Source organism: Netta rufina (genome assembly GCF_964035555.1).
Source record: "Netta rufina genome assembly, chromosome: 3".
Lineage (NCBI taxonomy): Eukaryota > Metazoa > Chordata > Aves > Anseriformes > Anatidae > Netta > Netta rufina.
The window spans coordinates 11,261,162-11,284,875 of record NC_140125.1 but is presented as its reverse complement, the minus strand read 5'-3'; the positions used below and the strand labels follow the sequence as shown (position 1 = coordinate 11,284,875).

The 23,714-nt window shown below is 42.8% G+C and overlaps 1 long non-coding RNA gene across 3 annotated transcripts in view; it reads right to left on the bottom strand.

Annotated features, from left to right (window-relative positions):
- The window catches only part of LOC311207868, a 265,648-nt gene that overhangs the window by 227,954 nt on the left and 13,980 nt on the right, over positions 1 to 23,714 (bottom strand). For all 3 annotated transcript variants that reach the window (XR_014618290.1, XR_014618291.1, XR_014618292.1), the window contains one exon: positions 22 to 125. This is a non-coding gene — a long non-coding RNA (uncharacterized lncRNA). The remainder of the gene's footprint in view (positions 1 to 21; positions 126 to 23,714) is intronic.

Below are 23,714 nucleotides of genomic sequence, written 5' to 3'. Positions count from 1 at the left end.
GGCAGCGCAGATGCACCTCACCTTTCGGAAGGGACACGTGCAGTGTGCCACACTTTGCAGTGGTGCCGAGCTGCAAGCTGATCACTTCCATTCTTCCACTTCCCCCCTCGCTTTCCAGCGCTGTCCTACAATTTGTGAAGAAAGCGTGTTGGTGAGGAGGCCGACGAGCACAGCTACCACCAAATGTTGTGTGCAGTTCTGTGAGCAGCTGTCATGAACCAATGATCTCATGCAAAGTAAAGTTGAAGCTAGCCACAGAGAAGAAGGGACAATGTATCAAGTAGAAATCAGCAAAAATGAATAGGGGTAGATACATTCCCAGAGAAGAAAGTGCGCTGACTTTGCAAGGTGTTTAACACCCATGTTGGAAAGAGGTGCCCTCTGGAGCATGCCCTGTACAGAGTTCCCTGCTGTAATCAACATGATTATTTGTCTGGTGTTAATACAGTAACATGTGGCTTTGCTGAAAAGTCCCTGGCTGTCTTTCAAGCTCTTGAAAAGACACCAAAGACTTTTGTTTTGATTGCAAACTATTTTTCAGCACCTCTGTGTTAGAGTGCCCACGGAGTCATTTGACAGGGCTGTGTGACTCAGGCACTTAAAGGAAAGAACTAATGTTAGATGCTAACACCCACGTAGGGACTTGCAGACTTTTTAAAAAATGACTTCTCTTTTCCCCACCAAATTTTCCTGACACTTCCAACTTACTAAGTTACTGTTTATTTTATAAAAAGGCTGTCTTAACCTCAGTTTGGAATGAGTGCATCACCAAGGAATCTAATTCTATGGCCGTGCAATCCAATATCACTTCACAATACCCAACTAAAAGAAGCCACAAAATTATTTGCAATATGTATTCACAAAGTGGTCACATTTTCATGATTCATTTAAACCAGTACAATGCCACTTTTTGCAAAGATGCAAGTTGTTCTCTCCAGGGCCATCTCCTCGAGATGAAACCACTCCTTTTATTTTAGACTTTTATTGAGGTAAGGTATTGAAAACTTGTCGTTACACACAGAGCATGTGCAACGAGCGTCCCATGCTGATGACACAAAGTGTAACTGCAGACTGTTTAGCACCTAGGAAATTTACTCCTTCCATTTTAACAACAAATGTTGGGTGCCTCTATAAGCATGATCCCTTTCCCATCAAATTCAGCAAAGTTTCCACAACACATTATTATCAAGCATCCAGCAAACTGTTCAGATTAAATAACTCGAGGCTGAGATAATAACACGGAAAACACAGGAGGCGATTGAGAAAAGCTGGATCTCTTCATGTGGCAGTAAATCAAAATCACTAAAAATCAGTGTTGGTAAGGGTGAAAGCCTTACAGAGCAAAGGACACAGCAGAGCTTTCAGTGCTAAATGTGCTGGGAAAGGCAGAAGGTTTGAAGAATCAGCTCTGTGAACTCTCAGTGCAGGCTTTTACCTCTGCAGAGAGTGCAGATTACCTGGCCAGGACCGTAGCAGGGGAGCAGCATGTGCAAACAGACCCCTGTCAGCAGGAAATCAGGCCTGAGTTACCCAGCAGAGAGAACCCCCCTGCGCTGTCCTACCACTTAGTGGGAATGTGGCTTTTGTGGGTTTGTTTCCTGAGCTGGAACCTTGCCTAAGATTTTGAGGGGAATCTGAAGATCACCACCAAGTCCCAGAGGAATTCAGCACTAAAGCACCCCTTTTATGCCTTTTGAAAACCTCAGCCACAGCTACGTGGACAGTCCCTACAGGCAAACAAGAAAATGGAGCCTAGGAGCAGAATTTTAACACGGCACATTAAGCCTCAAAGAAAAGTGGTTATGTTTGGGATGGTCCACATGCTTTTATCAGAAAGAACGCTCATTATAAGCTGAAAGCAGCTGAAACATCAGAAGTATCCAATGTACCAACCCATATAAATGTATGAGATGCTTTATCTATTCTTCAGTGCCTTGAAAAAGTTGGAAAAGGGGACTACATGCTGATGGTTCAAAAATCTGGCCATCTTCAATCTGACCATCCTGTATTTAAACAAGGGGGTAACTGTGAGCAACTCTTGATTTTGCTAAGGGCATTCACTGTGGGTATTCTGAGGTCTGCATTACAGATGAGGAAACTGAGTCAGAGGGATTAAGCAGAGGGCCCAAAGCCACAGGCAGAGTTCCCTGCCAGGACCAAGTTTATTAAAAGTCCCCTGCATCCACCTGACTTCCAGTCATATGCTGAGGCCTCTGTTGTATATCACAACTACAACCATTTCGCCTGCTACTGTAAAACAAGAAGGATTAAATCTGTCAGCACTTACAGCTGGGATATTCCTGAGAACTCCTAACAAGAAATACTGATGAGGCAAACCATTTTATCCAAGTGTATTTTTGTTTTGAAGCATTCACATGCTTGCACCAGTAAAAGCCATGAATCTACTGCAGGGGAGTAGTTTTCATGCAGTCCAACATGGTTTCTCTGTACTGAAACCACACAGCTTAAAATATGAGCGTGCCATCTTTCAGCACCCAAATCCCTGCAGAATGGGACAGAGACACAGCTTTACAGTAGCATCATGTTTCCACTTCCAGCTTAACAATCGCTCAGAAGTGCTGGTATCCCGCAACAAGAGCCCAAAACTTAGTACAAGCAGAGAATCAGAGACAAGAGGGTAAAGAGAGGTCACGAGGTCACCTTATCTATCTGCTGGCTTCTCTCCAGGACCCAGGCCTGAAATGCCCTTTCTTCAAGACTCCCCCACTTAAATCTGCTCCCAGGCTCCTGCCACAAGAAGCAAATTAAGCACCAGCTTCCCACCCAAAACAACCGTACTGCAGTTCCGAAGGCCTGTAGTGCAAACAGCGTGCCTCAACGGTAAGAGAGAAAGAAAGTTTGCAGGGATCCAAAAGCCCTAGGTAAAATGGACTTCGAATTGAAATTGCCTTCTGTTTACATAGCCTCTGAAATCTAACCACGGAAATACTCACTTCCAGTCATTAGCTGAGTAGTCTTCCTTTATGAAAAGGAAAGGGGAAAAACCCTTGCCAAAATTCTGAAGCCCGATGTGTTTCCATTTCAATGTATTTCAATGATAAATTTCAGTTCTAAACAGCATGGCAGACAGGTTTACACTGATCACCTCTACTCCCTCAGCACCAAACTGAGGGCAGCTCAGAGCTGCTTGGGGCCTGGTGGCTGACACAGCAGGTCTCCTCTTACCATCCACAAGCTTTCGGGGCTAAACGCATTTGCTGGGGGCTGCAACAAGGCACAGTAGCGACCTGAGGGTTTAGCAAGAAGTTCTCTAGCACGTTTTGCTTCATAAAATTACAGGAATGTAACGCTAAAGAAAAGAGTTAGTCCATGCCTGTGCCTTGAAATCTGATAAAAATGCATTTAAACCATCCTTGACAATCTTTTGTCTTTTCAGCTCAGCTAGTTACCTAACCTGATCCAACACCGTTCCAGTAAAACCAGAGGAGCAATGCAGTACGAGTAAGACGTATCTGCTTTTAAATCTCTAGAAAATATTCACAGGAAAACTGTCAAAGACAACTTAATCTAGACTCCCAAGCAGACAAACAAGGAGGCTGATAGAACTGCAAGCACTGAATAATGAAAATTAATCGGTAAAAAGAATCGGTCAAAAGAAAGATTGCCCAGATAGGTAAGTTCATTTCCAGCACGCAGAGCTCGTTTCAGCACATTTCCTATTTATGCAGAGCTCATCCCAGCACATTTCCTATTCAGGCAAGTACAAGCACTGCATTTCCTCGACCTGCCCTACTTGCCTAACCTAGAGCAAACAGACTACGCAGCTCTTTTTCCGTATTTTGTACTTTCTGCCTATGATTTCCAAGCAGGTGAAAACCACTTGGATTCTTTCAAAAGTCAGTTCTGGTTTCTACTTAAATTCCCCAGAACAGACCAACATGATTTCATGGAAATTTCTGCATTTATTCTTCTCTGGTTTTGGCTTTGCAAATAATGCTTCTTTTCCTCTCTGGAGGAGTTTATTTGACCATCCATCGGTACCAGAATGCTCACCCCAAGTCAGAGCAAGTAACTGCCTCCTTCCCATCTCCAGTAGTGGCCAGCAGAGAAAGCCCCCCGAAGAACATAAAAATGAGGCCCAGACATAAATGCTTCCCTACCGCATTCTCCCAGCCTCCAGAAATTTTCAGCTCAGGATCTTCTTGTGCCAGAGGTGGTTTTAGTTTTAAATGCTCTTATTGGATTTTTTTTACTCATGAGCTGGTTCAGGAGAAGCTGCAAGAATTGGTTTGTACCACCTCTGCTGTGGTGGCTCGCAGAGGTCCCAGACCTTTCTTGCTTCCCCCAATTTGCGGGAGTAGTGGTGATTAATGAAGGCAGCTGGGTAAGCTTCTCCCCCACACTGCAACTGAATACGACAGATGAACCTAAGGAGCCTGGCTGATGCCACACAGCATGGCTGAGGACAGCACATCCAGATCAGCCAAGCACCGTGCCCAGCTCTCCCCTAGCTCCTCTTACTACCTCTCAGCCACATGAAGAGATGCCATTTGAGTGGACAAAGACAAGGGAAACTTGCATGCAAAACCCTGTTCTGCAGCTGGCTTGCTGCGTGAACATCATCAGCAAGGCAATTTGCGATCCTTTTTTCAGCAGAGGGGCTCCTACACAGCCTGAGTCAGAGCAGTTTGGCTCCCACTTTAATTTCCCTGGAAAAAATGTATTTGTTTTTGCTGAATTACAGCTGAAATCTCCTTTGAGTCCTCATCCCACTAAAGGGGATAATGCACTGAGCTTCCTCTCCAGAGGTGATGGGGAGGAAAGCCATTAAAGCCTTCTGGTGTTCAAGTACAATGTTGAAGGGGTCTGTATATGGGAAGAGTGCGTTGTCCTTACAGATGGCAGCACCACTGTAAGAGGCAAAGCTGGGTGGCGGGTGGCATCTTTGTTCTGAGAAAACAGCTGGATCTTCATCACGCTCCCTCTGTGCTCCTACGTCAAACACCGTGAGCAAATGGGCTCTCCCACTGTCCACTGGAGACAAGAAACGTGTAATTGCACAGGCACACACACATCTGATCGCACCACAAGCGGCTGCCTCACGCTCAGACTCTCACACAACACAAAGTCCTGATTTTTCACACTTCCACCTGTGTGTTTGCTTTCTCCTTAGGCATGGACAACGTTGCAACGGATATGCCATTTGCCAAGCTGGGGTGGGCACGGGGAGGGAGAGGGCTGATGGAATATGGCAGAAGGTACTTGCTTTAAGCTCATTTCTCCCCGTCCCTAGCGCTGATGGAATTGTATTCTGCACACATGCTGAAACATTAGCATCGGCTGATTTGGAAGGAATATTGGAAATGAAGTGATAGCAGAGTAAATGTCAATGCATTCAGTGTGACACAGTGAGCACCAGATCTTAAACAGCTTCATCATTGTGGCATTTACTGTATCCTGAAATAATATTAATCCCACTGTTGTCCTTCTTGATGGAATCATCCATGAATATGGTTTATGGGACTGGCCAAAGTGCTAATAGGTTAAAAGAACAACCTATCCAGTGTTCCACTAAATTAAGGTCGCTTCATGGGATTTAATGAAACAAGTACTGCGTGGGGTTTCAAAGGACGTTCCTGTAATTCATGTCTATTTAGGGCTCCTGCTAACCAGAAACCTAATTTCTTTGAGTAAAATAGGTTTTTGTGAAGCCTGGCCATGTGAAAAAAGCTTTAAAGGGCAATAATCAGAAGACCTCATCTGTAACACTTTGTTATTTCGGATCAGTGTTTTGAAAGTTTGGGGGATGGAGTTACTTCCAAAAAAAAAAAAAAGTCAGGCTGCAAATCAATCAGAACAAACGCGTTACTGCTGCTTGTCTCTCAGAAACGCGTTTAGAGTGAGACCAGGACACTATTAAGCCACAAATGGTCTAGGGGCTTAATAGGGCATAGATCCTGCCTCACAGACTAAGTGAAATGGCTCCCGTTTGCCCAAAGAGGAACTGATGCTGCTTGCCCACAGCTGGGCCGCTGTCTCAGACAGAATTGTATTTTCTTCCCCAGTTGTGTGTGTATCGTATATAAGAAAATAAAATCAGTATTCAGTATGAGTCAGTACAGATATCCACTATGGAACAAAATCATACTAAACTCAGATTAATTCTTCTAATTTAAGGCCCTGCTTCCACTGTGTTTTTTTTTCTTGTGCCCTTGGCTCAAAGGAGCAGCTACAGGACCTTCTACAGAATACTTTTGGAAGCCACCTTAAGCACGGATGAAGGCCTGCACCCAGCACCTAACATCACTCATCATCAAAAGCCTAAATTTTAATCTTAGCAATTTCTGGGTCTTTAAAGAGAATATATTGTACATAGCAATTATTGTGGCTTGTGACCATGCTTTCAGGGTACCAAACTGAGGCTTGTAGAAACTAAAGAGCAGCCCCAGCCCCTAAAGATCGTACAGTCTGAGCAGTATTAAGTCACATCTTGACATTTCACCGTGAAACAAAGACATGGTCAGAATGTAACAAACCTGACTACCTGTGCACTACTGACAATCCATGGAAAGGCTTCACTGGGAAGGGAAAGGAAGAAAAGCTGTGCCAGGGGAGGCAGCAGAAGGAATGAGAGACAGGTAAACTGTTTACCAGAAGTGAAATTAAGTCAAGACACCAGAGGTAATTCCCTGCTTATCTTCAAACTGGATCTGTAACAACCGCCACAGGCCAAAAATGTGATCAAGGACATAAATTCACAGTTGCCTTGAGAAAAATCAGTCTTTCCATACTTTGAAATACTACAGGCAGTTAAGTACTCCTCGGAAGCCCAAAACAAGCCAAGTACCAGTAGCCACACTGCACCTATGACTCGGATTCAGCTCTTGTATCCAGTTTCTAGACTCTGGAGACAGACTGCTGATATCTTTACTTGAGCCAAGCACTAATGCTGACAGGCACTTGGCATTAATGCGTGCTGTCAGAAAAAGGAGGAGGCACACTGTTTACATTTCCTACCTCAGTGATTCCTCTCAGTGGCTTGAAAACTTCCACTGCTAGTGCAGGCTTCTTGCAAAGGCAACGTCAGCAACTTTGACTGTTGCATCGGATTTCTGCCAGCTGCAAAGGAGCTGTAGCTCTGCAGCCAAGCATGCCCACGCCAGAACCTGGGGCCCCAAGCTGGGCTCCACTGCTGCTGCGAGAGAGGCTACGGGGATGGCAGCTGTTTCCAGGAAGAAATGCTAATCCTCCCCTCGCCAACCTTCCACCTGCAGCAGGGAAGGGGTGGCTTCTCTTTGACTTTCCAAAGATTTTCTTCCCAGCTTCACCCCATCGCAGCACTGGTCCCCTCAGATAAAGCAAAACCTTCACACTGCCAGGAGGTCCTGTCCCTGCCTTGCCCACAGCATTTAGGAGAGGCATGCACACAGATTTATGTTTATGGTTCACCAGTGTGCTTATGAGGCAAGGAAGATGAACCCCCAAGGGAAAGATGAACCCTCCATTGCTTCCTGGAGGAAAAGGCTACAGCACCTCTCAGGATTTTAAGTCCTCAGAACACAGGGTTACAAGCCAATGTGTGACAGAGTGACTTCTCTGTGTCTACTGAAGGGACAGCCTGCAAGCAAATGCTTTATTTGGTTTTCTCACCTTTGGAAGGAATAAGGTTCCTTCCTTCACATGGGCTCAACTTTTAAGAGCAGACAGGCTTAAGGGGTTAAGGAAAACAAAGCCAGAGATGGGTCAGATTGCAACAAAGGTTGTAACTTGAAAGAAGGTTGGAAAAAATGCAATCCGAATTATACTTTGTCATAGATCGTGTTTGTATTAGCCCTAATATCCACTACACAGAATCCTTCACCTTCACAGACATGATCCAGACCTTGGAGTTGTATCCCTATGAGGCAGAGATTGACTGGAACTGAGACCAACATATATCTTGTCTGCATGACAGACTGAAACACACACCCACCACGAGAAGAATAAAACTCTCTCTTGACTATGTCTGCACTGCAAAAGAGAGAGGGGGAAGATTGATTTATTTAAACAGTACTTAACTAACAATAAACACTATCAAACCAAAGCAAACTAATGCTCAGCCATTAAAGCATCCATTCAATGGACCATCTGTCATATTGTTAAGACCTTTAGAAGTTGTTTAACAAAATGTTAAATAAGATGACATTCAGCAGCACAAAATGCTTGACTGGCTAATGCAACAAAAAGGGGCTGGCCTGCTGGTGTTTGATATACTGCCCTGTGCTGCAGGCTGAAAGCTCTGGAGTGCACCAGGGGCTCGCAGGCTGTCGCTTTTTATCTCAGTGAATGGTGCCAGAAGAGCCCAGAACCCCCACAAGCTACAGGCCAGTGTCAGCAGCATCCCGCAGCAGAGAGAAAGAAAATCCCTGTAGATAGGAACAAATGTACTATGTGAGGAGAGAAAAAGCAAGCAGAAAAAAGAAACAGGCCTACAATAGTGAGAAGGAAGAAAGTCCCATGTTTTTGGTGACCCATGTCTGTTCCAAATCCAGATGGTTTTATTCCAGCCCACCTCATACGTTTATATTCTACATTTGAAAGTAAAGTTTGATCTATGTGCTGTGAAAATAGTTCAGATTGGGAACGACAGACTGCCTTGTAAATATCTGACAGCGTTAAAGATGGATGCAGTCAATTCAGCAAAGATCCATGCGAGTTTTGTTTCTTTCTTTCCTACGTCAGAACAGATTTTTCTCATTCCTTTTTGGGAACAGCTATTCTGATGCAATATGACTTTCTAGGAACTTATTCCATTGATGCCAGAGGCTTGTGCAGCTTCAGATCTACTGTTAGAGTTAAGGCAGTGCAATTGAGTAAGGCAGGAAATTAGTAGGAGAAGTTGAAGAATACATGTAGATAAAAATGCTGCCCTGAAAAAGCCCATTTCCTAAGAAAAAGCCTTCCTTTCAGATTTGCAGAAGGAAAAAAATATATATATTAGTATTTTAAGCTTAGACATCTAAGAGTTTTCACAAGACGCTACTGTAGGACAGCTCCATTGCCACAGGTGTTGCTCCCCAGGCCAAAATGCCACTAACAAAACCAAAAATCTGTGAAAAACAAACAGCAACACATAAATGACTGTTAAAAATAAGGTGATAATGTTACTCTACAATTTAAATCCTTCCCCTAGCAAAACAAGACCTTTTTGAAGACTCAAGCCTTCACAGCACTACAAAATGTAACCCTTTATCCACTGGGAACCATTACTATACAAGGATTTTGTTTCCCATACGCCCTACCAGCACATTTACCTAACCAGTGCAGAAAAGAGAGAACTCAGAAAACCAGCTGGCAGGTTGAAACTTCCCAGCAGCTCAGCACTGACAGTAAGTATGGAGGTCCTTGGAACATCAGGCCCCAAGCATCACACTCAGAGTTACCCCGTACTACAGACTTCTGGGGTTTGTTTCAGCTCAGTGACAGCTAATAAAAGTGTGGTATTAGCAGGCAGCATGGAGCTGATCTGCTAATGCCTAGATTAGCATCCACATAAAGACACCCTACTGTCACTTCAGTAGAGCAGGCACAGAGGTAAACTCGAGATTATAATCTAGAGAGCTTCCTGATGTTTTCACCGATCTTCAGTGGTAGCCAAATACATATAAGGATGAATTACCACTAAAAGTAACCAAGATTTCTAGGTTAACTTACTGATTTGGCAAGTATTCCCTCTGAAAACATTCTTCTAATCAAGTGTTATTTGATACATCAAAAGTGAGACCCAGTCAAGTCCTAGAAAGCAGGAATTCAGTGTATGTTAGCAAGGCTAGATAAACACCAACTGACAAATGCAGAGAGTTTACTTTGGCTTGTTAACGGAGACTAACATTGTAAGCCTTGTTCATGCTGTGATTGATACACAGACTTCTTATCTGTTACAACTAAAAATAAAGAACCCAAATCAGTGTTTTCTCTCCCTGAAGTACATTCTTAGAAAGAAAAAACAAAAAATTATTGCAAGCTATCTCTAGAACCCAAATCTCCTCCCATAAAGGTGCTACTCTCACATGGTGGCAGTGGCATGTTAACTATGAGCCAGATGTGGACACAGTTTCAGCTTAAGAAGCAAGAGGTTTCAGCTTTTCAGCAAGAGCAATGGGGAAACCATGCAGCCCATTTTCCTCTCAAATGTCCTCCCGTCCTCCCACAGCCTGTTTCTGCCTCTGCAAGATCTATTCCAGATGAATAAGGGACCTGGGAAAAGCAAGCAAGATCACAACAGTGTTCTGGTGATGATGTGAGTAAATAACAAAATATATATTCCCTCCTTTCTTGCTCAAGTTGAGCTGGCTGTGAGTAGAAAATACTTACAGAAACATCCCAGAATGATCATTTTCCAAACTAAGAGCTCTAAAGGTCAGCCTTCAGTAATACCGAATTCAAAACTACCGTAACTGTGTCACCTCTTGGGAAAGAGGGAGGATTCTTCAGCAAAACATATGGCAACAGCAGTTTATTTTATCACACTGCTGTGTTGTTTTGAAGTGAAGGAAGGCTTGTAGGGAGACACAGTACCTTTTATTAGACCATCTATTATTGTTCCTTCCCCGCCCTTTTAAAAGTAGTTTATTTTATGGGTTAGGGGTGACTAGAGCACAGAAAAGAGCTCTGCTGTAGTACTTACAGACAGCAGAAGAGAACAGAGCAAGAGAAAAGAAATAAAAAGGAAAAACAAAGAAGAAATAAAGTAAGACAGAGTGATCTGTTCAAAAGCTGGCGCATGAGTGTTTTATTAGAGACATACACTCTCAGTGTGCGGGGACAGGAGAAACAAAAAAGACTCCCTATGCAACTATCTGGCTAGAGGCTGATTCAAGGAGGCAACTCCAACCGTGTCATCAGAAAGCTTCCAGAGATGGCAGCCCAGCAGCTCCTGTCCACACCTTTCAACCTACAGGGATGTGAATCTTCAAGCGAGAATGAGGAGGCTGTGACCAGTTTCAGACTTCCTAAGTCACAGCGCAAAGTATGTAAAGAACAAGCGCGTAGCTTTATTCTGCATGGTAAATATGCCAGCTTTTGACACTGAAGAGCAAAAAGAGCATTTTTTCCCCCTCCATTTTGGGAGTTATAAATTGTGCTGGCCTGCCCCCTTAGATCTGTATGCCAATGCAAGCTTCCTACCTGCCCGCTTACCTGAAAAACATCCCGCAAGGTAACGGAAGAGCGCCAGCATGTGGAAGCTGTGCTGCTACAACGCCAGAGAGACCTGGCTCCCACTGCAGATTCTTTGCTCGCATGATCATTAGTTAACTTCAAAGAGGCATCTGACAACCTTCCACAGTGCATGAAAAAAGCCGAAAAGATCAATTACAAAAATGACTAGTATGCAAACTATACACGGGGTTCTGGAGGCACCTATTTCTCCGTAAGTGTAGCAGAGGCCAAATAAAACCATCCTTCCCTCTGTTTACAGCATAAACACCAGTTATAAAGACACTTTTAAGGATTTTAATTCTATTGGAAACACATTCCTCTTTTCATGCAATTATATTGCGTTGAAACGTAAATGAAGCTTTTGAAACATGAAACTAAGGAAACTTATTATCCCATAAAAGGACAAATTTGCTTCCATGGTGAATTAGTCATCTAGCTAATCTACCTAATTCCTTGTCTTTAAAGCAATCTTGCTCTCATCAAAAGTTGTCATTAACTGTACCTGTGTTTTTTATTCCAGGGACAAAGTAGCACGTTGTTAGAAATGTGTTAAATGTGTGTTTGAATAGCATTATATGATAGTTTGCAGTTGTGGAACTAGGTAGGAACCCAGTACCCTCACTGTAAATACTATTTTCAGTGACCTATGAAGTGGATGTAACAGAACAAAACACTCCTTTATAACAGCCAGGCTTACGGATAGGATTGTGCCCTTTATGGCAATGGGCAGTTTCCCACCTTTACAGAAAGAAAAAGCATTTATCAGACTTTGCTCTTCTCTAAATAAATCAAGAAATTGGGTTTCTAAATGCATCAGGCAACAATATTCCTTACAAGTATGAACTGGAAGCAGCTGCACTGACATCCGCAGAAGTGCACCTATTAATAACAGCTAAGGATCTGGGCTATAATACCACGCTATTAAGGGCCAGTAGGTCTCATCAGTCCTCCCTTAAGGAAAAAAAAAAAATAGAGATTGAAATATAAAAGCTGAAAACCAGCTACTGTGACTGCATCATCAGGTTCATCTTTCAGGCAAGTTATGTGTGATTATTTAACCTGGAGTGGCCTTGGATTAGCATGAGAGACTCACAAAACCTGCAAACCACATCCCGGGTCATTCATCCATGAGCCTATTTGATTCACACTGTTTCAGAATTAGCAGAACACATGCTGACTTGGTACACTGCCTCACTGTAAAGACGTTAAACCAGATGTGCAGCAACCGATTGAGACTGCCTTTTCCCCAGCACATTCTTTCTTCCTGCTCAACTATTTGTTACAGAGCTGGGTCTGCTGAAAGGTTACTGAACCACGCAGCTAACGAAAACGCACGGAGATAGGAGCTGCACCTCTGACTGCAGGAGAACTCCTCGGGTCCACGTTGAGCCGCAGAGAAGCTGTGCTGCTGTTAAACGGCTGATTAGTTTATTCTGCCAAACATCTGAGAGCATCATTAGTTACACAAATGGCTTGAATTATGATCAAATGAGCTGAGTAACCTGCTGCCACGGAACTCCATGTGAATCCTGTTTTATCAGATCCCAACATGTGTTACGCAGTGCGAAGCCATGGCTCCTGGCTCCACCCGAAGGCTCAGCCAGGCCAGGACGTAAGAGTCCCCTTATCCTGGCACCACCTCTCCCACTCAATTGTTCTACCTGCAGATCACCTCAGCACATATTCCCATGAGAATAAGAAGCATTAACACGCTACTTTTTCAGACATCTTTTGCTGCTGCACTTTCACACACTGACAGCAGGTATGTGGATGCGGTTCTCTCTACCCTAGAAAAAAAAAAAACACATTTCCCTGTGGTTGGAAAACTCAGTGGTGATGGAAAGGAATTAATGAGATCAGTTTATTATTTTCCTAAGACAGCACCTCGGTGTCTCTCTTAGACCACAGAAAGGCTACTCTGCACAACACCAGTTATAAGGTTTACTCCCTTCCCTTACTTTTTGGCATCAAACTCACAACCCGACCACTTATAGCAAAGAGGCTCTGCCACAGTTCAAGATACACCAGCTCAAACTAATTCCAATGGCAAAAAATTAAATGCCAGTATTTTGAAGCATCAGTCCTCCAGGCTACTCTCAGTTTTGGAGGCTAACACTGGTTGTGCTAATGCACAGTCCCAAGGGTGAGTAAATCCCTGTGTTCCAGCAAATGAAAGTTTCTTGTATAAGCAGGACAGCCCCACCCTTCTTTTACAAACCATCGTTTTCAAACTACATTTCCTCTATGGGGTACATAAACTCTTTGCTCAGAAAGGAAAATATCCAGCTAGTATCACTCCCAAACGTGGGCATCTCCCATGTAGTTACTGTTGTTTTGTGAGACAGTTCACTACACAGGAGATGGTCTGCATGAAGTCAACAGAGAAAGCAAACTGCTGTTCTCAACCCAGGGCACTGAAACTTCTAATCCTGCAATAGAGAATGGTGCTTCTATGCACAATTTACTCCAAAATCATTGCCTAGACAGGTATCAAGAAATACAAAGAGGTGCTGACGAAAGATTTCTAAGGATAGACACAAATCAGTGTTCTCTTCTTTCTTAGCTTTACAAGACTCAAAATTAATTGCTTCATTCCCACCTCCAGGAGTAAATGGTTTCTAAAATCTGCAGGGAAGAAATGCATCCCACAAAACCCACTGCTGCCACCAAGAAGTGCTGCACTCATTTAGCCATGACTGATCAATCAAGAAGCTCCGCAGACACCGGCATGCCAGCACTCTGCCCCTTCTTTATTATCTCCTCCTGGTGCTGAAGGAGCTCTGCAGCAGTTTAGGAATGAGACCCAACGCATCATCAGATAAAATAAAATCCCAACGACCACTGTTAGCTATAATAACAATGAGCCCGAGATTTAATCACACTGCACTCACGTGGCTGGGAACTTGCCAACAACAGCTTCAAGTTAAACAAGTAGGTTCTGTAAAAATAAACTTTTTATTCAGGAAATTCCCATTTATTTCTTTTAGGATAATCAGAACAAAATTATCTTGTTTCGAGGTGGATCAACACTCGTTTGAGTTCACTTGACTTACTCCACTGCCTCATCACATTTCAGTTTTCAACTACTACATCACTGGCAGACCACGCATAAAGTGGTAACACATTACACTGGAAAATATACTAGTATATTAATAATAATGAACACGATAGAAAAGTATCACTTTTCTTCTCCTGCCAGGAATACTTTTTGTTCAATAATATGCTCACAAATCATGTTTAAGTGCGATGGCCTTACATAATGTATGGTGAAAAATGTAAACCACAAATAAATCTCTTTTTTTTTTTCCTTATTTTTTTATTATTATTTTTAACTCAAACAATTCTTTCTGTATGAAGTAAAAAAAAAAAAAAAAGCTTTCGTTGGATTTTCATGCCTAACAGCTGTAAGGGCTCCCAGCCCTTCGCAGTGAACTTACCTGTTGCTAAATAAGCTGACTCCGTTTCTGCCATGACACCTTTTCCTAGTGCTGCCAAGGGTGCTCTTCACAAAAGTAAAACCATGGGTCCCAAAATAGTGGGTTTTGTCCCCCCAGGACTAGCAGGTAGAATTAGTCAACAGCTCCCTTTTGTGCAGACTCGAGGAACACTCTCCTCACCTGGCTCATACAACTCGCAGTGAGTGAAGTATGACGGCTTTCATGAATTAGACAATATCAGCAGTGCTAAAGCCCCGATCTCCCCTCATGACAAAAGAAAATGAGTGATCAACAGCATTACGTGCACATGAAGGTGGAGTAGAAGAACCACCGCGCCTTGCAAATTTGCCACTAGCATATTTTGTGTTGTTGCTGCGCGTTATTATATTTAGGGATTTACTATGACTTCTAAGGCAGTCGCTGCAGCTCTGTGCTTTATGAAAGGACATCTGGATCAGGCACATCTCCAGAATTAGTATTCCTCTTGTAGCGGAACTCCAGCATCTGTTCCATCTGCTATTGTATCTCGTACACTGACTAATTTCCAACAGCACTGGATTTTGCAGGGTTTGCTACGGTGCTGTTAGATGGCTCATCAATATTTTCCTCCACTTAGACTTCAAAAATCTACTCAGCGTTATGACATATAAACTTCCAGGCTTTTCTCTTCCAAGAAGCCTCTCCCTATTCCAGTTCTGTGTACTGTTACTCCTGTCTGCCTTTGCATCCCTGTACTTACAGAGGGAGCAGCCATCAGTTCTTGTTCTGCAATGGTCTTAAAGAAGGCTTTGTTCCAAAGCTCCTTAATGGAGCCGTAAGATATGGAGGCATTTTACCATCAATAATTTGTTACTGCTTAAGGGCGTATTTTTCCTGCATAGTGTTCTTTCGTGTTTTCTTTTTGATGCCTCTGAATGACCTGGAGTGGGAGGCCAGTTCTGAGCAGCCTGCGATAAATTATCAGTGTCTAGATAGAGAACACAATGCTGGGGAGAGGTTTGCCAACAGAATCTCGGAGCACATCATTTTTATGATTTCTTTTATATTCTTTTTGCCCTTATAGGAAAGTCTCATTTGATTTCCCAAACTTCAGGTGTTCTTTTCCAAGTATCTCCTTTTAGTTTGGCCAAGGACCAGAGACTTGCTTCGTTTTTACCTTCCACTTTCTTCGGCCTTTCCAGTTTAAGACCCGCTGTTGTTTTTGACACATTTGTAACTCCACCACGTATCTACGTTCATTTGACACCCACCAGTCTGTCCTACATGCAATCTTAAACACTTTGTTCTATCAAGCATTCATCAACTCAACTTCTCATCTTCATCACACTCTGTTGCACAAAAATTACGAGTAAGTACTCGTGGGCGTGCTGAGGAATTCAAACTGATCACTATCGCACCTACATCTTGTCTCTCCTGCTTGAAGACAAATCTTTCATTTGCCATCCTTCTTTTCTTTTTTCCTAGAAGGTATTTTCAGAGGGATCTTTCAACTCCACCAGGGATTTTGCAGAGCAGTGAATCATAAATGACATTTACCTTCTCACCCACGTAGTGTAACCCAAGTGCAGGTTGTCATTTTGCTCACTGGTTTCAAACTGCTGCCAGAAGATTTCTGAACCAGCTTGTCCACTGCTGCACCCCTGTGAACTCATGCTTCCCCCAGCCCTCCAAGGATGCCGGACTGTGACTGCACACAAGGAGAACACTGTAATCCATTTGGGTTTTCAATAGATTTCTCCCACATGCCATTTTTATGTATTTTTTTCTTACCAGATCGTAGTCAAATTTATTTCCATTTGCTTCCCCCAGCAGTTTTATGAAGCCTGTCTACTGCATGCTTTACGACTTCCTCCCCTTTTCACCGCAGACTTCTTCACCCTCTTGACAAGCCCATTCTAGGAATGCAGCTTGTATCAAAACGTGGCCACTTCTTTTTTGCTAGCTTCTTTTGCCCTCAGGAAAAAAAAAAAAAAAGGCACTGTACATCCCACATATCGATTCCTCTCACATCAAAACCTCCTAGGAAGTCTGGGAGTATCATTACAACCCCACCTTGGGCTCTTGTGCATGCATGTGTTGCACACACATGCATGCACACACACGCACAAGCACACACTATCTTACCATCTGTGGAGAGAGTCAAAATGCCACCAAACTGGCAAATAACCTCAGCACACCACGAGCAAGACTCCGTGACACACTACCCTTCGGGATGCCATCCGTTCTCAAGCTTTCACAACCACCCCGCCTCACCCTGTGAAGAGGAAGGGTCCGTGACAGCAATTCCTGCCAGCAGCAGCCACCTTTGTTTTGCTCTCAGCACTGCCAGGGGAAGCTGAGGTGCCTGACGTGTCTCACCAGCCTGAAGGCTCATGCCTGATCTTCTTTTGCCCTCTAGTTTCCCTGAGGTCTGTGGCTGAATTCTCTTTAGTGTCTTTTTCCAACATCTTGATCTTTGACTTGCCACTTCATTTCGGGGTTATCATTATTTTTATTACTAAAATAAAAGGGACACGGTTCATAGAAACTTAGAAGTCTTTCAGTTGCCTACTCAATTCCTCTCCAATTGTGCATTCATAAAGCTGATGTTTAAATCTCACTTGTCAAGGTACGGGATGGTTTTATGGAGTTCACATGGGATTTTTTTTTTTATTATTATTACTGTTTTGAGCGCACCTGCTAAGGAAAAAAGTCCAGCACTGGAAGGGTTTTCACCTCAATATGGGGGGTGGAAGGATTATGTAAACAACTTGCCTGTCTGGAAAGAGGGGCCTTGACAGGTCCCGTGTTGTCAAATGACAATTGTGACTTCTTGCATTTCAAAAGTCACGCTCAGATGGTTTCATGTGAAACCCTCTGGGTAATAGTAGCCTTTTGAGGTTATGATATCTCTGGATGGAATTCAATAAAAGAAATTCGCTTTCAATTGAAGCACTGGAACACCGCCAGACAGCCCCAACAATGCGATACGTCTCCAAAGAAAATTGGACTGATCCCCCCCCTCCTTCTTTCTCCTCCCCTTTCTATTTCCCTCTCCATCTTTATTTGTGCTTTTAACCTTGTTTGTGGGTTGCTTTTCTGATATATTTCCTCTCCCAATAAGCTTGGGATGCTGAAGCTTAAAAAAAAAAAAACAAACACTTGGGACTGAAACAGTAGGAGCTAGTAATAGAGAGACACAGCCGCTCCCAGCAGCAACGACAAGTCGCTCTCAATAGCTGACCTTTGCCATATACGTGAAAGGAAATAGAATAGAAGCCCTGCTCTAGGTGAAGGGGGGATATTATTACAACCACCAGCTTCCTAGTCCTTGTTAATAAGGGCGGATGATGTACTTATTTATTTAGTTAGTTTAAGGCCAAGGGATGGGAAAAAGCTCACAAAACCTGCCTGTCCGCCAGAGGCAAAAGTGTTGGCTTTTTGCTTGGGTTGTCACTCATTTTGCCATGGAATTTTATTATTTTTTTACCCCTTAGTTTGACAAGAGCTGGAATTGTCTTTCTTCTCATTTTTATCCTCCCAGCAAATTAACACGTGTGTGTAATTGGGAGGCAGGTGATGGAGAAGATGCACCAACCTTGTGAAAGCATTCATTTGCTCCAGCACTTTCTTAGTCAGTGATCCACCTCTTATACTGTTAATACTACACGCCATTTTCTTTTGATTTCCTGTCAGGTCAAATGGGCACAGGAATTGCACAATGAAAAATAAAAAATAAAATAAGAAGAAAACACCCCAGAGCTTGGAATAAGACCGCAGATCTGTTTGGCAGACTTTGTGCTGAAGTTCCTTGTGGTTTGCATTCGATTCACCTTGGGTTGTAAATCCCTTCTTTTGTCTAGGATCTAGAGTGATTTATTCCTTCCATTAGGTAAAGATTTCAAAACCAGTAAAGTAAGAGCACTATTAAAGTAAAAAAAATCTGACCTGGTTCCTCTCCCTACAGGGTTACTCATGCTTTTATCCCTCCACAGCTCACAAGCTACACAGGTTCAGGTCTGGTCAAATGTCAGCTAAGAAAACAGGCATAGGGGAAAAAAAAATAAAAAATCAGAGAGTCACTTGTTCTCTGGGTTCTCTTTTCTGATCAGCAATGTCAAAAGAATGGCAAGGGATGCACAGGCAGTCTTTGACAAGAGTTGCTGAACCAAATTCCTGCTTCAGAGAGGTCCTAGGGATCCACTTGCACTTTTAAGAGACTTGGCTGATTTCTGGGATTGAAGCTGTATCTAAAAGAAAAGCTTCTGGGCTACAAGGTTAGATCCCACTCTTTTCATATTACTAAATTGTTAACTTTTTTTTCTCTCTGTACATACTATTATTTAGCTGTGATAGGACTCATTTAAGAAATTTTCCAAGAGTGTTTGCAGACAGAGCTCCTTGCAAAGACTTTGCTTACACAAACCCAGAGAGTCAGCAATAACATTAACCATACCTGATCCCAGTTACCTGGAGAAAACAATTTAGGTACTGTAGAAGCAAGCAGATGGCAGCTCTGGATAAATTTGCATGAACACATATTGAAGAGGGATTACAAGTCCCCTTCTAACACACAATATTTTCACCCAAAAATCTCAGAAGCACAAGAAAATTAAACAACTGTGCCAAGCTAACCAAACTACTCGGTGACAGAGCAAGGAACAGAAAGCAGGTCTCCTCACTTCCCCTCTCACACCCAGTCCTGAAAATACATCACCTCCACAGAGCGCAGTCTTGATGTAATGGGCTTTCCCAGGGGCTGAGATATTAATGAGGTACTAAAATATTTAGGTGCGTTTACTGCATCTCGTGATGTTAGATTAGAAGAAATCCTACTAGCTAGCAGTCTTTATAGTCTCATTGTCTCAAGTTAATATGTAAATAAAATGTGCATGTACGTCTGAGGGCAATGAAAGTTCATGAAGTGCATTCTGCTGCTCAGATATCTGACCTGTCTGAATTCAGAGCGCTAGGCTTGGATACAACATCCATTTGGACTCAGTTTTCTTGTTGTCACTATATTCAAGTTAAGGATGGGCTTCAATTCCTCTCCTGGGAAGATTTACAAAACCCACCCATTCGTTTGTCCTTTATGGAAAAACTGTCATTTGTCCAGAACATCTTCCCCCTCTTTCATCTTTGCAGGAAATGCCATTTACTCACACATGAAAACATGTTCTGTCTGCCTCTGTAATGCATCGGGATGTTCAGTATACTACACAATATAAGAAAAAAAATAATAAAAATAAATAAATAAATAAATAAATAAATAAATAAATAAATAAATGCAGGCCTACATTCTAAAGTTTTTCAGTACTTGAAAGATTTTAACTTTGTTATGGAGTAAGTCAAAGCTCTCTAGGCACAGTAGTTCATGAGAAACTCATCTACAGTCTCCCTCTTATTTACCCTCTCCATTTAATTTTTTTTTTTAAGAAAAGAAAAAACAAATAGTTGTAATCAGCTTCTAAACACAGAAGGCAGCAGACTTCTGCTTTTGAAGCACTTCAGACATCTACACTCTAATAATTTATGCTTTCTCGTAGCACTAGCAAAAAAATGTTCTTTGCGGAGTACAACGTAAGATCAAATCTCCAAAAAGTTACAGACAGCCTTCATTGAATTTTCGAAGAACCACCTCACTCCTACAAGAAGAATAAGAAGTTTCCATTCCTTCCTGCAGTGCCAGGATATCAAGGCCGCTGATGTTCTTACTGACTTCGGGGCATTACTCATGTTCATGCACTCCGTGACCGTGCTGCAGTCAGAGGTGTGGTGATCGGCTACATCTGTGCTAGCACAAACCTGGCCAGGTATTACACCTTTATGGGCAAAGAACAGCAATATGGTTTTTTTAAGCTATCAAGTGAGAAACAGAATCCTGGCCTGGCTTGCATAGACAAACAGACCAGCTGCACAGCTAGCGAAAGTAAGCTAGTGCTGGCGCATCTACGCACACTGATAGTTCTTGGATGTAGGTACAGGATAAATCCTGAAGTATGGCATCAAGCAATAAGCAGATGCAGTCTTACTTACTGAGATGAGTATATTATCTGCTTTTGCCACCATGGATTTTATTAGGTTGGTTAATTGTATGAGAGCTCCAACACCAACTCTACTATGTGACGATCCAAGCACTTTCCTCCAGTACAACTTACTTTTAACACGAACAGAGTTTATTTTGATTGTCACCCAGAGTGTATTATAAATCAAAATAAACCACACATTTGCTTATCTGAAATAGCATCCACATTGCCGACTATTAAAATCACAACACACTGTAACATTAAAAACAAAGACCTTGAAGTCCAGGCCAAGAATTTCATTTTTACCTCCTTTTTTCCTTCCTTCCTTCCATACTTTAGGCTGTTAGCAAACAAGTTATTCTTGAAGCTGGGAAGAATATAAAGCATTGCCTAGAAAGTGTTACTTGTAATTTACTCCCTTAAACAAAGCCAAATTCCTTAGGAAATCAGAGCCATGAGTTTTAAGTTGTTCAGACATGAAGGGGTCCAGGAGAAAAACCTTTCCCTCTCAAGAAGAGAGTCCGTACTAACCCAGAATCTTACACAGAAGTGTACTTACAGCATACAATAATCGTCTTAAAATATAAACATCTGGGAATTTTACAGTGAACAGAACTTAATGGGATATTAAGCTGGGTGTTTTGGCTGTGGTCTTAAGTCATTTCACGAGAAGAATTCAGATCCATCCCCTACAACTTTGTGACTTTCTTTTAGGTGATTTTGCTCTAATGGACTGGATTATCACTTTGTGATCCACTGGGACTTCTCATTCTTTTAAGACAGTCACCGCAGCACAGAGCTAAGAAAATTATTTATTATTTGACAGTGATGCAGAACGTGCCCCAGGAGACCCATACTGGCACGGGGATAGCAGGTCTGACTCCCATCAGCCTGAGGTGTGGGAGTTCCCGGGACCACTTCCAGCCCAGACCTCCTGCTCACAGTGTGAACGTTAGGGCTGACACAGTTCCAGAGTCTAACCTGAAAAGGAGTTTTAAAAAGACTGTAATTACGTTTGTTCAGCCTTGCAAAGCCATTGTGAAAATTAACCGGGCCCGGCAAAAAGTCTGCTCAAACCACATTCACAGAAAGAACAGCGACAGTAAAAGACTAGAGAAGGAAAGGGAGATACCTACCCCTCAAAAATAAACAACAACAAAACAACAAATCACTGCCTACGTAGCATAAACATGCAAGACTTCTGTGAGACTGTTCATTTTCCCTCAGATTTTGACAAGAGTATGATAAACTGTTAACTTTCACTTCTTGAGCCATGTTAAAGTCAACTTCCCTTACTGAATAGGTAAATAACACTTCCCTAACAACTCTGAGCTCCACATAAGGAGTCGAGTCCATCTTACAGCAGTCGGTCCTGCCCTCCGGTTATACTTCAGGTCTCTGGTACTGGAGGGCAGTACCAGGGAGCGACACCTGCCAGCAGCTTCTTCAAACAGTTTCTTCTTACCCAGCTCTGCCAAGGACAAAGTTTTTGTTTCCAGACCCTCCTTCCCCCCCCATGCCTCCACCACCATCCTCTGCTCAGTAGGCAGAGCGAGTAGCCTCCAACCAGCAGTTCTACGAGGGCATGTTATCACATCTGTTGCAAAAGCCAGCCAGAGAACAGCTCGTGTGCATCTCTCAAAGACTGGTGAAAACACACAGCTCCTCTACCAGCATCTTCTGCTTCTGGAAAATTGAGATCTCCCTACAGCCTGGAGTCCTCTGTGGTCAGAAGAGTCCAATTACAAGGTAGACATGCTCAGAAGAAGAAAGAAGTAGTGACTTTATTTGGAAATCATGCTCTAAAAATCCCTTTGTACTTTTTAAATCTCTCTCCCGTAAGATGATTCATCTCACCAAAGAACTCCATTTTCCTTTTAAAATTTATTCATCAATCCTCCCACTAAACGCTGGAAGAAAGTTTTCCGTAAAAAGCTTTTTTTGTTATAATATTCTTTGCACAGAAAAGCTCTCATTTTTGTTGAAAATGACAAGTCTGGGGGTTAAAGCAAACACGCACAACCCACTGGGATGGAAACCCAGTGAATCAGAGGTGAAAAAGCAACCAGCTACCAGCAAGAGGGCTTTTACTGGTTACAGACCCTCCACTCTTGACCTCTCAGCTCTGATCCTAGAGGACAGCCTACAAATGACCTTCAAAAAGATCAGTACGAAAACTAAACCCCCTCACACATTGATTGCAGAAGACGTAGAGATACCATTTATGTCTCTCTGAACTTCCCATAAAGCCTCATACAGCCAACCCACCTAGATAGCTGGCTCCTTCTCTCTTCCCAAAGTCTCACAATGTCTCACAAAGACCTCACAATGTCTCCTACTTCACATCTCAGTTACTGCATCAACCATCTTAGATTCACTAACAATAAAAAAAAAAGGTAACCCTAGTTGTCTTCCAAAGCCTGAAGCTTGCTATTTCTAGGTCTGCTTTGAAAAAAGGTGTTTTGTGCTTATTTTTTACCCCTCCCAGAATCTATCCTGCTGTCCACCACCACCAGCAGCTGATTAAGCCAATACTGGCACGAGATACTCCCTCTCTCCAGAATTTGACGTAAAGTCAAGCTCTTAAAGCTTTCACCTAAAAAACAATCCAAAAAAAAATCCCCCAGAGCAAACACAGACCCATAAGTCTAGGCATCCTGACCATGCTCAGCAACTCTTGAGATAAAACTAGCCAGCTAAGGGATCTCCACAGAGATTTGCAGACATCTGCTGCCTTTTTAGACTTGGTTGGCACAGACCAGCCAGTTACAAGGCCCAGTTCCTAATTCCCCTCTTGGGACACTCACCTGCTCTGTTTCTCAGCATCGGTACACTGGGTAAAGGTGTACGCACAGGACAAGACAAGAGAAGGTGCTGCTCCCACTGACAAACATTTACATTAAGCCAGAGCATTTCACACTTACAGCTCTAGGTGTCTCTGGCTAAATACTTCTGTCAGAAATAGGCCTGCTGCTCACCTGATTAATAGCGCATTGACTCCACAATCTCTCTTCCATGCACCAGGGCACCTAGTTAAGGAAGTCAGGCTGAATTAATTTCTGTTTCCATGAACATTGATTATTTTACTTATTTAGCTTCAGTGCCTAGCACA